We start from the raw sequence: 15,953 nt of genomic DNA, 5'->3' as shown, positions 1-15,953 counted from the left end.
CTTTTAACAGGGAAGGTATCTCCCCCTTGGAAAAGGGAAGGGAAAGTGATTTCTCATGGGGAAAGGCCACCACTTTTCCGGGGAAAAACCCGGGGCAGTCCAGATGCCATGGCCCTATGTATCTTTTTCCCTTTGGCCCAAAGTGTGTTTTTCCCTAAACTAATACTATGGGAACAGGGAAAAAGGGCTCCCCTTAGGAAGGGGGAAACGGCGGGTAGAACCCTGCCCGGGTTTTCCCATCCCCCCCCAGGAAATGTAAACAATTATGAAGGGCAAGGGAAACTGTAGCTACAACACCCTAGCTGAACGGTTCTTAGCATGCGGTCACTGCATTGCTATGGAACAACTTCTTACCACTCCCACAACAGGTGAAAACATGCAACACCTGTTCATCAACAACATGTAGACTATATGCCCCAGACCAGGTGTATATCCCTCACTACTAGGTTGATAGCATCTACATCTCACACTGTATATACACATCCCACATGCAGCACCTGCACAGAAGACCAGAGTCATAATGTTACCCTGTGCAAATACCATGTATTCACATGTGGCAGGCATCACACATGGTAACTATTGAAGGTCACAGGTACATATGTGTATTTGGCACACAAATACATCATGTGTGCATTGCCATAACTGGTTTAATTGATGTCATGCATTATTGTGAGAAACAACCCGCACACATGGGCATTCTGTGTGAGCAAAACACGTGGCATGTCTGGAATCAAAAGCCATAACTAATTGTGATATTGTTTAGAAAGGGGTATGTGCATCTTGTAGTGTGTTTTCCCAGTTGCCAAAGGGATGTTTTTTTCATACACACTTACCTCTCTTCACACACACTTGGTAGTTGCTGGATTCAATCCCCTACCTAACTATGTTATGGCAAAAGAGATGGATGCATTAGTAGAGTGTGCTATTCGCATTATTGGGAGATGTTTTTTCCCCTGATATACTTATAGGGTGCAGACATCATCGGTGTTTAGAAAGGGGAATGGGCATCCTGTGGTGTGTTTTCACAGTTGCCAAAAGGGATGTTTCTTTCATACACACACACTTGGTACTTGCTGGATTCAAACTCCTACCTAGCTATGTTATGACACTAGAGATGAACACATTAGCAGAGCGCACTATTCGCATTACTGGGAGATTTTTTTCCCCTGATATACTTATAGGGTGCTGACATCATCAGTGTTTAGAAAGAGGAATGAGCATCCTGTGGTGTGTTTTCACAGTTGCCAAAAGGGATGTTTCTTTCATACACACTTACACCCCTTCACACACACGTGCCACTTGCTGGATTCACACCCCTACCTAGCTATGTTATGATACTAGAGACAGACGCATTAGCAGAGTGCACTATTTGCATTATTGGGAGATTTTTTTTCCCCTGATATACTTATAGGGTGCTGACATCATCGGTGTTTACAAAGGGGAATGGGCATCCTGTGGTGTGTTTTCACAGTTGCCAAAAGAGATGTTCCTTTCATACACACACCCTAACCCCCTTCACACACACTTGCCGGATTCAAATCTCTACCTAACTATGTTATGACACTAGAGACGGACGTATTAGCAGAGCGCGCTATTCGCATTACTGGGAGATTTCTTTTCCCCTGATATACTTATAGGGTGCTGACATCATCAGTGTTTAGAAAGGGGAATGAGCATCCTGTGGTGTGTTTTCACAGTTGCCAAAAGGGATGTTTCTTTCATACACTCTTACCCCCCTTCACACACACTTGGCACTTGCTGGATTCAAACCCCTACCTAACTATGTTATGACACTAGAGATGGACGCATTAGCAGAGTGCACTATTCGGATTACTGGGGGATTTCTTTTCTCCTGATATACTTATAGGGTGCTGACATCATCAGTGTTTAGAAAGGGGAATGAGCATCCTGTGGTGTGTTTTCCCAGTTGCTAAGAGGAACATTTGGACTAAGTGTGTGAGCATGCCCAGTTCAGCCTTCCCATGGCATGTTGTGTGAAAGATGTCTCATTTATCAAAGTGTGTGAGCATGCCCAGTGTGAGCTTTCCATATGTTTAACTCTGCAGCCCATCACATTTGTGGATGAGTGTGACCTTCAACAAATATCTCCAGTTTATGGTTGTGTGTTCTGTGCCATGTTGTGTAGTTACTGTCCAACTGCTTTTTGTGTGAACACAACAGGGATTATACTGTGCCTGCAGGTTTTGCATGGGATACTTTGCATACAATTGTCAACATCCATTCATACTGACCTAACACTGTAGTACTGTATAGTGTAGTGGTTCCATACTTTCACTGTGGTGGACAGTATCCTGGGCTTTAGTCCTATCACTGCTTTACATTTCCATAGTGTGCACAACAGCCTGGTTAGGGTCCAGTTGTGCACATCTGTACAAAGGCAGGGCCTCTACAGATCCTGGTAATTACCACCCCATAAGCTTAACAAGTCTAGTCTGCAAAGCTATGGAGAGGATCATAATGGAGCTCATAAACAAAGATATAGGGGACATGCAGACATTGGACCTGTCCCAGTTTGGCTTGGTCAAGGGCAGATCATGCCTTTTGAACTTGGTCGACTTCTTCAAAACAGTCACTAAGGCCATTGATGAGGGAAAGGCAGTCCATACAGTCTACCTTGACCTTGCAAAGGCTTTCGACACAATACCCCACTCTGGTATTGTAGAAAAGTTAGCACAAACAGGGTCGAGAAGTTCATTCATCCTTGTAATACACAAATATGGTCGTTGCTCAGATAAATACAAACTTCATCTGATGAAGTTTGTATTTATGCAGACGAAAGTGCTCATGTCTACCATTTGTATTTTTTATTAAAGGATTGGACTTCTCAGCAGGTGAACTGTGTTTTGTACTAGTTCATTATTCTCAGTTTTGTGGTGATTGTAGAAAAACCTACCAACTTAAATGTGAACCCATATGTCACAAGATGGGTTGCAAACTGGCTTAAGGACAGGACCCACAGGGTTAGAGTTGCTGGCGCTATGTCAGACTCCAAGCCGGTCACAAGTGGTGTCCCACAGGGCTTGGTCCTTGGCCCCCTATTGTTCGTCATCTACTTCTCAGAAGTACAGGCCAACATGGGAGGACTTTGGCTGACAAAGTTTGCAGCAAACTGGGCGCCATAGTGGACAGTGCATCAGACACGGATATCCTTCAGAAGTGACTCACGGAAACTGATAGCTGGTGCCAGAGCCATGGCCTGAAGTTAAATGCCAAAACATGTATAGTCATACCCTTCGGGAAGAGCAAGGTAACCCCAAGCTACCATATAGGTGGCAATCCTCTAAGCACAGAGGAGGTTATCATGGATCTGGGGACCCAGGTTGACAGTGGCCTTTCTTCTGACATGCACATTGCTAAAGTGGTTAGAAAGACCTTCTACATTGCCCACCTGATCATGAAGGGATTCACATCCAGATCTAGTGAGGTCATTGTTCCCCTGTACTCTTCACTTATCAGACCAATGATCGAGTACAATGACCCATTCGGGATGTATCTCACCCGACATCTGCAGCAATTGGAGAGAGCCCAAATGTCCCCCACCAAAAGGATAAAGGGACTCCAACATCTGTCATATGCTGCCGGATTGAAGACACTCCAACTCTATTCAGTCACATACCGTCTGCTCAGAGGTGAAATGTGCTTGACATGCAAGGCCATGTCCAACCAGGAAGTAATGGACATGCTCCACCTCAAAATCTCCAAATCCACCAGAACCAGTAGGGCAAGTGACTTAAACCTTAGCAGGGATATAAGTAGGACATGTTGGAGGGATAGATTTATCACTCAGAGACTCCCTATGCTGTGGAATACAATCCCGGTCCATGTGAGGCAGAGCACCTCGCTGGCTCTGTTCCAGAGGAATCTTGACCTGTGGATGGGAGATCATAGGTTTACCCCGGGGATCGTCTCTGTGTCACTGCTGGACAGAGGCACAACAAACTAATGGGCACAGTATTGTTTCCATATAAGGGGTGGCGTAAGCCACAAAACTCTGGGCTAGGCTTATAACTGTCTTAGGGTAGATAGCCTAGTATAAACCTCTGAACCTATGAACTTATCTGACCATGTTGCATTATGTTCAGATATGAACTACTTACAACAGCCTCATCCAACATCAGTAGTGTATTCCACAACATAGGTGTACATTGGCAAACACTACTGATGTGCCCTAGGCCATTTCTAATGCTAGTCAGAGAGTGTGTTTGTCCTTCGACACATTGTAAGTGTAGTTTGCCATGACATATGTCTTGTTTAGTATACTGTGCCTCTGTCTACCTGTGACATAACATTGATACCCAGGGTAAACCTACCATCTCCCATCCACTCATTAAGATTCCTGTTGAGGAGAATCAACGAGTGACTCTATGGATAACCTGTACTGGTAGTTTACTCATGCGTGGGGGTGGCTTCTGTGTTATGGATAATGCAGTACAGCTTGTCCTATGTATGTCAGTGCTGGGGTTCAGGTCCCTCATGTGCATAGCTCACTGCCATTCAGATTGTACAAGGTGCAGCATGTTCATTGATTCCAGCTTGGACATGGCTTTCTACATCAGGCACAGCTTGCGTCTGGGTGGCCAGCATGGCAGTGTGTGGAGTTGCACTCTGTTTAATCAGGCAACACATTACATGTGTTCAAGCTCTTTGATACTCCTGGTGAGGTACTGTTGTGGACTTTACAGTTGATGGAGGTGTCTGCTGAGGTACACCCACAGGGGCTGTTGTGGTCATTTGTAACGCTGATGAAGGATAACTGCAGAACCACAATGACCTCCCCTTATCTAGATGTCATAACCTTCATGATTAGGTTGGTATATGGATTGTTTCTGTTAACACTACAGCCACATGTTTGTCCAATGCAGGATATCTATCACCTTGTGTACCCAGGTCTGTCATTACATGTTAAGTATGTAATGGGTTAACACCTATGTGGTAATTGTTGGTCACTTACTGTATATCCACAGAGGTTGACTATACAGTTTTCTCCATTTAACATGCTGACATGGCTATGGCACCGGTTGTCTGTTTCTATGTGGCCCTTTTGTGGGATGCTTGTGTCAGCTGGAGTGTCAGATATGTTAGGCGGTTTGTAGTCCTCTGCAAACATGTTCAGGCACAGTCCTTATATGTTGGCCTCTACCTATGGGGCATATATACCAGACGGGGAAGGTCCCAGGACCAAGCTTTGTGGGATACCTGTTATATGTGGTTTGTAGTCTGACATGGCTGCAGCATGTCTGACCATGTCAGTTCTGTCGTTGGTCTGGTTTTCAACCCCTCTAGTGACATAGGGGTGTATATATAAGCTGGTGAGCATATCTACATTGAACACATAGGGTATTGTATGGAAGGCTTTGCAAGGTCCAGCTACACCGTGTGGACCACATTGCCCTCATCAGTGACCTCAATTACTGTTTCAACTGAGTCACACATGTTTAGGGGCGGGGTCTGCACTTCATAAACCCACACTGGGTAGGGTCGGGTGTCAATAGATCCCCAATATCGTTATGTCTGCGGTACATGCTGATCGTTTCCATAGCTGTGCAGACCAAGCTTCTCTGGATTCTGTGGTGGTTGTTTTTAGTATCCATTCAGGTGACACCTTTCTTGAGAACAACCACTGTTGTTGTACACTGCTCTTTGGGTACATATCCTGTGGTAAGGCTGACATAATGTCAGGGAGGCAGCAGTCTGCTGGGAAAGATATTTTGCATTATGAGGGGGTTTGCACTGCACCTGTCAGGATGTATGTTGGCAATACGTGTGTGTGTTTGGTATGTTGTTTGTAATATTTGTGTGATCCAGAGCATATCCGGGAATTCACAACACACTTACTACCATCAGTTGCAACAGCCTTGGGGTTATCCTTAGTGTCCTGTACAATTTGTATCATAATAGGTTCATAGGTTCATACTAGGCTATCCACCCTAGGGCATTTGTAAGCCTAGCCACAGTGTGTGTGGCTTTTGCCACCCCTTGCTATGTGAATATTATGGCCATTTATGATTTACTTAGCTGTGCCTCTGTCTGGACATGACACAGTAAAGATCCCCAGTGTACATCTACAATTATCCATCCATTTTGCTAACTTCCTGTTGAAGAGTGTCAGTGAGGGGCTCTGCCTAACATGTAGTGGTATTCTGTTCCAGGGTGTGGAGAGACTCAGGGTTAGGTATCTGTCCCTCCAGCACATCCTATTTGATTATGTGTTAAGGTTGACATCTCTGACTCACACAGCTCCGATGGCTTTGAGTTTTCTGGGGTGGAGCATGTCCATTACTTCTGTGTTGGACTTGGCCTTGTACAACAGACATACAATGCCTCTGTGTAGGCAGTATGTGACTGCATTCAGCTGTGGTGTCTACAGCCAGGCAGCATATGAGATATATTTGAGACCCTTTCTGACTCTTGCTGAGGTACCTTTGAGGTCTTTCTAACTGCTGCAGGTGCCAGGTAATGTACATCCCAAATGAGGCATTGTATTACAATATGGTCTGATAGGGGAACAGTATAGGGGCACAATGACCTTTGTTGACGTAGATGTGAATCCTTTCATGATACAGTGTCCAATATAGACAGTCTTCCTAGACAAATTGGCGATGTGACTGTCACATAACAGGTGACTGCCCACTTGTGTCACTAGGTCCCTGATTACTCCTTCCACACATAATGGTTTACCACCTATGTGGTAATTTGTGTGTACCTTGTTTTGTATTTGGTGGTACATTCATACTGTCCACTGTCTTCAGGACAGTGGGGTGGGGTTCCTGTGTGTGAGAGTGTGGTCTGTAGCATGCTACAGACTGTACAGCAGTCTTGCCTACGGTTAGTTGCACATGGGTGGACTGCAATGACATAAGCATTGTCAGTTAACTGGACGTATGGGTGTCTGTGCTGAATATGGATACTCACCCTCCTTTTATGTTTTGTTACAGGTTTTGTGGCCATAACACATAATATGTGGTATTACCTGGTAGTGCTGGTGTGCTGTCATGAAGCTTGCAGCAGGTTTCTATCACTGGGCAGATATCAATGTTCTCCATACTGGGGAGGGCCCCAGGAGCATGCATATTGAGGTTTACACATCTGGCATTGATCAGCATTACCCTTCTGTTTCTTTCCAGTTTTGTTTTCTATGGTGGTGGGTTGGTCTTTTCAGCCTTGCCTACAAAAGGATCTCTGTAGGTTGCAAAAGCCTTAGGCAATATCCAGACGCTCATGGGTAACAGGTGCAAGCCATCCCTGGAACAGCAGCATGTCTCACTATGGAGTCACCTATTACAACTGTATCAGGCATGTTGTTTCTCCTTCTGTCCTGTGACTGTTTGGCACACCAGCTTTGTGTACTATGTGTTACATGTTCTATGTCTGGAGGTTGTTTTATTGGGTGTCTGCTTTGGAGGCTTGTGTTGGTGTTGTGTGTTTGTAATTAGGGCCTCTGGGAATGTTTTGTGTTTATGTGTTTGGTTTACAGTCGTTGTAGGTCTATGTGGGACTGGGTTTGTGGTGTATGTGGTTACCTTGTCCTCCTGACTAGTTTTGACAGTACTGATTTGGGGGTGCTCAGTCTCCGGTTTGGCTACCTGGTTGCGTCTATCACATACATTTGTATTTATTGGGGTGAGTTGTTGTTGTGTGTGTACTTGGGACAGGTGTCACATTGCCACTGGATTCACAGATTCTACTTGTTTTGCCTGGCCTTAGTGGATTGTATGTGTGGACACATTTTATTGCCATACTAGTGATCACTGATTACTTCACCTTTTATGTTTGATCTATCATGTGGAAGCTTCCTCATTCTCTTCAATGGTTTAGTAATTGCTGGAGTCCAACATGCCAGATGCCTGGGTGTATGGCATTGTGTCTTGTTGTTTGTGATTGCAGACTCCAAGCACTCTTGGCTGTGTTCATGGTATGCCTGTATGACATGTTCTGCAGTGTGTCCCATATTCTGGACCTGCACAGGGCTTTTCATGGATTCCACATTGGTTTGTAGGGGTGCAAACTATGCATTATGCATGTGTTTCACTGTGGTAATCTGGCCAGGGACTGGGGTCGGGATGTGTAACTACAGTGTGATTACTCTAAGTTCTGGTCTTACCAGTGATGGATACACTTCTCATCTTGACATCCAGTACACATATTTCTGATTATCACATCCAGTATGCTTACCCCTCTTGTGGAAGTGTTACATTTTGCATGTCCATTTTGTTTGATGGATTCTGGGAAATTGTCTACACTTGTGTCAGTGCTAGTATAATACAAAGAGTACAGTGACAAACATCTCAAAAGCTGACTTCACACTTCTTCGGACTGAGATGGTATCCGTTAAGCCCACTGGGCCAGTGGAAACCACAACACACAATGGTGACTCCTTCACAGATGCTTTCTACGGACATCTCTGAGAAAGCATGGACCATGCAATCACAAATAAAAACAAGACCCTCTCCACCAAGGGAAAGTGGCCTGTCTGGTGGACCCCAGCCATAAACAAACTGTATAACAGATGAAGGATACTAATGCAAGACAGAGCTACATCTCCTAAAGGGAAGGCAGCTGTGATCAGCACTAGTAAAAAGCTACATTCTCTCATAAAGACATCCAAGGTCAACATGGAGACATAAATCACCAAAGACAATGAAGATAACCACACTGCCTTCTTCAGTTATGTCAGAAACCTGGGTGGGAACACTCAGATATGCTCAGAATTGGTACACAACAACATATATTTCAGTGACCTGACAGATATTGGCAACATTCTGGCAGACAGGTTCAGTGCAATTTTCCCCCTACCTCACCCCCAAAAGAAGATAGTTATCACAGCTGAATGTAACTTCACTGTCATTTCGGATGTCCATGTGAGAGCCGCACTCAGCAGAGACAAGTACACAGCATCAATGGGACCTGATGGTATCCCCAGTTGCATGCTATGTGAACTCCAGAAGGAGCTAAATCCGTATATACAAATGCTATTTAACCTTAGCCTTGCTACAGGATATGTACCTGAACACTGGCGTACAGCAACAGTGGTCCCACTCCACAAAGGAGATGCCTCCACAGACCCTGGCAACTACCACCACACAAGCTTAACCAGCCTTGTCTGCAAAGCTATGGGAAGAGTCATTATGGAGCTCTTAAACAGAGACATTGGTGACCTACAGACCCTTGATCCCACCCAGTTCAGCTTTGTACAGGGCAGATCCTGCCTTTTGCACCTAGTTGACTATTTTGAAACTGTCAGTAGGGCCATTGATGAGGGCTACGGTCCACACAGCCTACCTGCGCTTGGCTAAGGCCTTTGACACAATACCCCACTCAGGCATCATAGACAAGCTCAACAGCTGAAATATAACACCATATGTCACAGGACAGGTTGCAAAATGGCTAAGAAACAGGACCCATAAAGTCGACATTGCAGGTGCCTTGTCAGATTCAAAGCCAGTCACAAGTGGTGTCCCACAAGGATCTGTCCTGGGACCCCTTTTATTTGGCATTTACTTTTCAGATGTGAAAGCAAACATAGGAGGGTTGTGGCTGACAAAGTTTGCAGATGACCGCAACCTAGGCACCATAGTGAATACATCAGCTGGTACACACATCCTACAGAATGCCGTCACAAAGACAGATAGCTGGTGCCGGAATCATGGCCTGAAACTGAATGCAACTGATGTGTAGTCATCCCCTTTGGGAGGAACAAAGTACCCACAAATCAATACATAGACAGCAACCCACTGAGCACAGAAAACAAATCAGACACCTGGGGACACATGTAGATAGTGACGTCTCGTTTGACACCCATGTTGCCAAAGTGGTTAGAAAGACGTTCTATCTTGCCCACCTTATCATGAAGGGTTTTCCATCCAGATCAAAGGAGGTCATTGTACCACTATACTTCTCCCTTATCAGGCCCATGATTGAATACAAAGCCCCATTTGGTATGTACCTCACCCAGCACTTGCAACAGCTGGAAAGACCCCAAAAGTACCTTACCAAGAAGATCAGGGGTCTACAACACATGTCATATGCTTCCAGACTAAAGGAAATCCAGCTTTATTCAGTAGCATACCACATACTTACAAGTGACCTATGCCTGACATACAAGACCATGTCCAATCAGGATTTGGTGGACATGCTCCACTGCAAGCAATCCAAATCCACCAGAACCATGAGAGCTAAAGATTTGAACCTCAGCACATACATGTATAGGACATGCTGGAGGGACAGAGTCATAACTCAGAGGCTTCTCACACTCTAGCAGAGTATCCCAGTTCATGTTAGACAGAGTCCCTCACTGACTCTCTTCAAGAGAAATCTGGACAACTGGATGTGAGATTGTAGGTTTACCCCAGGGGTCCTCCCTGTGTCACTACTAGACAGAGGCACAGTCAAGTTATTCGATTACATAAGGGGTCATAATGTGTCACTACTAAGTCAGAGGCACAATATTCGGAATCTATTCTGTACACTTATTACCACTATAAGGGGTGGCAATAGCCACATCACTATGGCTAGGCTTATAAATGCACTAGGGCAGATAGCCTATTAGTAAACTATGAAACTATGGTGTATGTGTAGGTATTGTCAGTCAAGCAATATAATGTGGTTTGGGGGGCTTGATATCTTCCTGTATTCCAACATTTTTTGTCTATTCCTTCTAGCATGTCAAGGGATCAGTTGCTAGTGCCCTCTCCTGCTCAGCTGGTGAACCTGGGAATATTGAGGCAATGTTACAATTGCCTCATGTACACAGACAACCCTCTCCTTCTCCCACAGAACACAAATACATGAGAGAGATGCAACTATATAGCTAAACTGGAGGCTGAGCTCTCTCAACATAGGACTGGCAAGACCAGAGAGGAGGAGAAGGTAACCACACACACCACAAACCCAGTCTCACATAGCACTATCACAACTTCAAATCATACACATAAACACACAAAGACATACTCGGAGGCTCTGATCAGAAATCTACCAAAACAGCAGAGGCCACCAAAGCAGACACCCAAACAACTGCCTCCACAGGGCACTGCACATGCAACACATAGACCACAGAGTCAGTGTGCCAAACAGTCACAGCCCTTAAGGCCAAACACAATGCCAGACACACTCGTCATAGGTGACTCCATAGTCAGACACACTGGCGTCCCGCTCACCAGATTGAGTAAGGAGAAGGTCACAGTAAGCTGCCTATCGGGCGCTGGAATCCACCACATAATGCAAGCACTCAGGTCACTCAACTGTAAGTACAAGTATGACTCAGTCATTGTCCATGCTGGTGTGAACGACCTGAGACGTACCTCCCTGGACTACATGAAAAGAGACATAGAGGAGCTCTCTGATTATGTAGCCCAGGCAGGTATGATCCTGACCTTGAGCAGTATCCTACCTTCACCAAGAATGATGCCACAATACAGAGACAAGATGATCAGCTGTAATAATTGGCTTAAACTATGGTGTCAGTCAAAGGGGATCCAATGTCTGTCTGCCTGGGATGACATGCTGGACAAGCCACGCTGATTCGCAAGGGACGGCTTGCACCTGTCACCCTGGGCTTCCGGATTTTGGCTAAGGCTCTTGCCACCCCCATTGTGCCTTTTTTAGGCAAGGCTCAGATTCTAAACCTACCACCCTAGAACACACGCACTCTAAGCCCTTTTCAGTATGGAGAACATCGATGTCTGTGCTGTGACTGAAACATGGTTCAAGGCTCCTGACAGCACACTGGCACTATCAGGTGTTACCTCATATCATGCGTTCCGGCCCCAAAATTCGGACAACACCAAGAAAGGAGGGTGGGTGTCCATATTCATCAGGGACACCCTCACCTCAAGGTTGGTGGCAACACACGATACATCGGAGACCATCCAGGTGCAATTAACCGTAGGCAAGACTGCTCTGCAGTTTGTAGCATGTTACAGGCCACCCTCTCAAACTCAGGAACCTCACACAGCTTTCCTGAAAACACTGGAGGGGATAAATGTATCTCCAAACACCATCATACTGGGTGATTTCAACTATCCAAATATAGACTGGGATCACTACTCAAGCCCCAACACTCTAGCCCAAAGGTTCCTAGAGTTCATAAACTCAAATGCCATGGAACAACTAGTCACCATCCCCACAAGAGGAGACAACATACTAGATCTCATCATCACGAACATGGGGTCACAATGTTCAACACCAGAAGTATACCCATCATTGGTGAGATCAGATCATAAACTAATCTCACTGGAAGTCCACATCCCGCCCCACCCCAGATAAGAAAGACCACAGTGAAGAACTTCTCAAAAGCCGACTTCACACTTCTACCAGCACCTCCAGGACTGCATGGATCAGGCAATCCCAAACAAAATAAAGACTCTTTGTACCAAAGGCAAGTGTCCAGTCTGGTGGACCCCAGCCATAAACAAGCTCTACAACAAAAGGAAGGAGCTACTACAAGATAGAGCAAAATCCGTAGAAGGGAAGACACCCCTGCTCATTATAAGTACAAAACTGAGATCTCTCATAAAATCATCCAAGGCAAATTTTGATAGAAAAATCGCTAAGGACTCAAAAGACAATCATAAGGCCTTTTTTAGCTATGTTAGAAACCTGGGAGGAAACTCCCAGATATGCTCAGAATTAGTTCAAAATGATATAAAAATCACTGAACCTACAGACATTGCCAACATACTTGGCTGACAGGTTCAGTGCAGATTTCACCCCCCCTCCCCCCCAAAAGGAGAGATATCTATACCAGAGGATTGTAGCCCCCCAAACATCTCAAATGCTCAGGTGAGAACTGCTCTATCCAAGGCGAAAAACACAGCATCCATGGGACCAGATGGTGTCCCCAGTTGTGTGCTCCACGAACTCAATGAGGAGTTAAACCCGCAGTTAGGGCAGCTGTTTAATCTTAGCCTCACCTCAGGATACGTACCCAAGGAGTGGCATACGGCAACGGTGGTCCCACTTCACAAAGGAGGTGCCTCCACTGACCCCGGAAACTACCGTCCCATCAGCTTGACAAGCCTGGTCTGCAAAACTATGGAGAGGATCATAATGGAACTCATAAATGAAGACATAGGGGACTTGCAGACTTTGGATCCAACCCAGTTTGGCTTTGTCAAGGGCAGATCATGCCTTTTAAACTTGGTTGACTTTTTCGAAACAGTCACCAAGGCCATTGATGAGGGCAAGGCAGTCCACATAGCCTACCTTGACCTGGCAAAGGCTTTCGACACAATACCCCACTCGGGTATCATTGAAAAACTCACCAGCTTAAATGTAAACCCATACGTCACAGGATGGGTTGCAAACTGGCTAAGTGACAGAACCCACAGGGTCAGAGTTGCTGGTGCCATGTCACACTCCAAGCCTGTCACAAGTGGTGTCCCACAGGGCTCAGTCCTGGGCCCACTTTTGTTCGGCATCTACTTTTCATAAGTACAAGCAGACACAGGAGGATTATGGCTGACAAAGTTTGCAGATGACTGCAAACTGGGTACCATAGTTGAAAACCCATCTGACACAGACATCCTTCAGAAGGGTCTCATAGAAATGGATAAGTGGTGCCAGAGCCATGGCCTAAAGTTAAACGCTAAACAATGCATAGTCATACCCTTCGGGAGAAACAAGGTTACCCCTAGTTACCATATAGGTGGCAATCCTCTAAACACAGAAGAGGTTATCAGGGATCTGGGCACCCAGGTTGACAGTAACCTTTCGTTTGACACTCACGTTGCCAAAGTAGTTAGGAAGACCTTCTACATTGCCCACCTGATCATGCAGGGATTCACATCTAGATCAAGGGGGGTCATTGTTCCCCTGTACTCATCACTCATCAGACCAGTGATTGAGTAGAATGCCCCATTCGGAATGTATCTGACCTGACACCTGCAGCAATTGGAAAGGCCCCAAATATTCCTCACCAGAAGGATAAAGGGTCTCAAAAATATGTCTTATGCTGCCCAACTGAAGGAACTCCAGCTCTATTCAGTCGCTTACCGTCTGCTCAGAAGTGACCTGTGCCTGACATACAAGGCCATGTCCAACCCGGAATTAATGAACATGCTTCACCTCAAAACCTCTAAATCCATCAGAACTACAAGGGCAAGAGACTTAAACCTCAACACGGCTATTAATAGGACGTGCTGGAGGGACAGATTCATCACCCAGAGACTCCCTATGCTGTGGAACAACATCCCGGTACATGTGGGGCAGAGCACCTCACTGGCTTTGTTCAAGAGAAATCTTGACCAATGGATGGGAGATCACAGGTATACCCCAGGGATAACCTCAGTGTCACTGCTTGACAGAGGCACAGCAAAATAATGGGCATATTATCCTTCAAACTAAAGGGGTGGCGGAAGCCACAAAACTCTGGGCTAGGCTTATAAATGCCTTAGGGCAGATAGCCTAGTATGAACCTATGAACCTATGAACATAGGCCTGGTGCGGTTCCTGCTAGTAGGACAGTGGTCTGCAGCAAGCTATACAGTAGTAGGCAGTTTTAGCCATTGGTATTTGACCATGGCTAATCCATGTTGCTTCTTGTTGTGGTACCAACATGGGGGTGTGGTTATCCATGACATTTATTGCTAGTCACCCTCGTTTTGTAGCTTGTTCCATGTTTTTGCAGCTGTACATCACTGTATGAGGTGTGACCTGGTAGTGTTAGGGTGCTGATGTGGGCTTTGACGCAGTTTTATATTACAGCACTGATATCTACATTCTCTATACTGTGTGCATTTACACTGCACGCATCTTGCTGTTTATACTTCTGGCATTGGGTAGCATTACATCTAGGTTCCTATCCCTTGTGGTACTTATGAAGGTGGGTTTGTGTTTTTGTGGTTTATGATTGGTGAGGGTGGATGTTAGTCAGGGTCCTCAGGTGTGCATATGGTACATGGTGTTACATTACTTAACACATGGCATTCATGCCTCAGGTGGTGCTGCAGGGCTGCCTCTGTCGGATGCACATACTACACTCCCTGTACATGTTTGGAAGCAGGTTGTGTCAGGTTAGGCATCCCTGTTACTATATGAGTGAGTCAGAGGGGGTATCAGTCCCAGTGTTCCTACTGAGCCAGTGTATGTGCTATGCGTTGCCTCTTTGCCAAGGCCAGGGCATACTGGGCACACCTCCTTCTGCCTACTGGGGCAAGGTCAGGTTGTTCCTCCTCCGAGTCACCCTCTGCCTGTGGTGGCCTTGGCAATGGTGGGGGTATGTTTGGCCCAGCCCTATGCTGGTCCTGCTGCAGCTGTTTCTGCAGGATCATATTATGTAGCATAGCACATATCATGATCATTTGGGTACATGTAGTTGGTGTGTACTGCAAGGCTCCACCACATGTGTCCAGACACCGGAACCGTGACTTGAGCAGCCTAAACACACGCTCTATGACATTACGTGTTTGTGCGTGTGCCTCATTATGGCATTCCTGTTCAGGTGTGTGTGCATTTCTGATGGGTGTCATCAGCCACGGCTCAAGTGCATAACCTGCATCCCCCACTAGGTGTCCGTGTGGGAAGTCCCCACTGGCAAATGATTGGTACAGCTGCGTCAGATGCCAGATGTGGGAATTGTGGTAGCTCCCAGGGCAGCCAGCACACACATTCATTATTAAGCCCTGGGCATCACACATGACCTGGCAGTTGATGGAGGGGAATCCCTTGCGGATAATATAGGCTCTACCCCGCTCAACGGCTGGTGCTTTGATGCGTATGTGCGTGCAGTCTATTGCACCCAGTACCTCAGGGTATCCCGCTATTTGCTGGAAGAGACGCATATTGCTGGCCAATACCTCACGGGCATTGGGGAAATATACATGATCACCGACATGTGCTGACATGGCATCCAGGAACTGATGCAGTACCCTGGAGGCTGATGCCTGTGATATCCCCATCATATCACCAGTTGGTCTCTGGAAGGTACCTGTTGCTAG

This window comes from Protopterus annectens, chromosome 3.part1, assembly GCF_019279795.1.
Source record: "Protopterus annectens isolate FY-2018-M chromosome 3.part1, PAN1.0, whole genome shotgun sequence".
NCBI lineage: Eukaryota > Metazoa > Chordata > Ceratodontiformes > Protopteridae > Protopterus > Protopterus annectens.
This window is presented reverse-complemented; position numbering follows the sequence as displayed.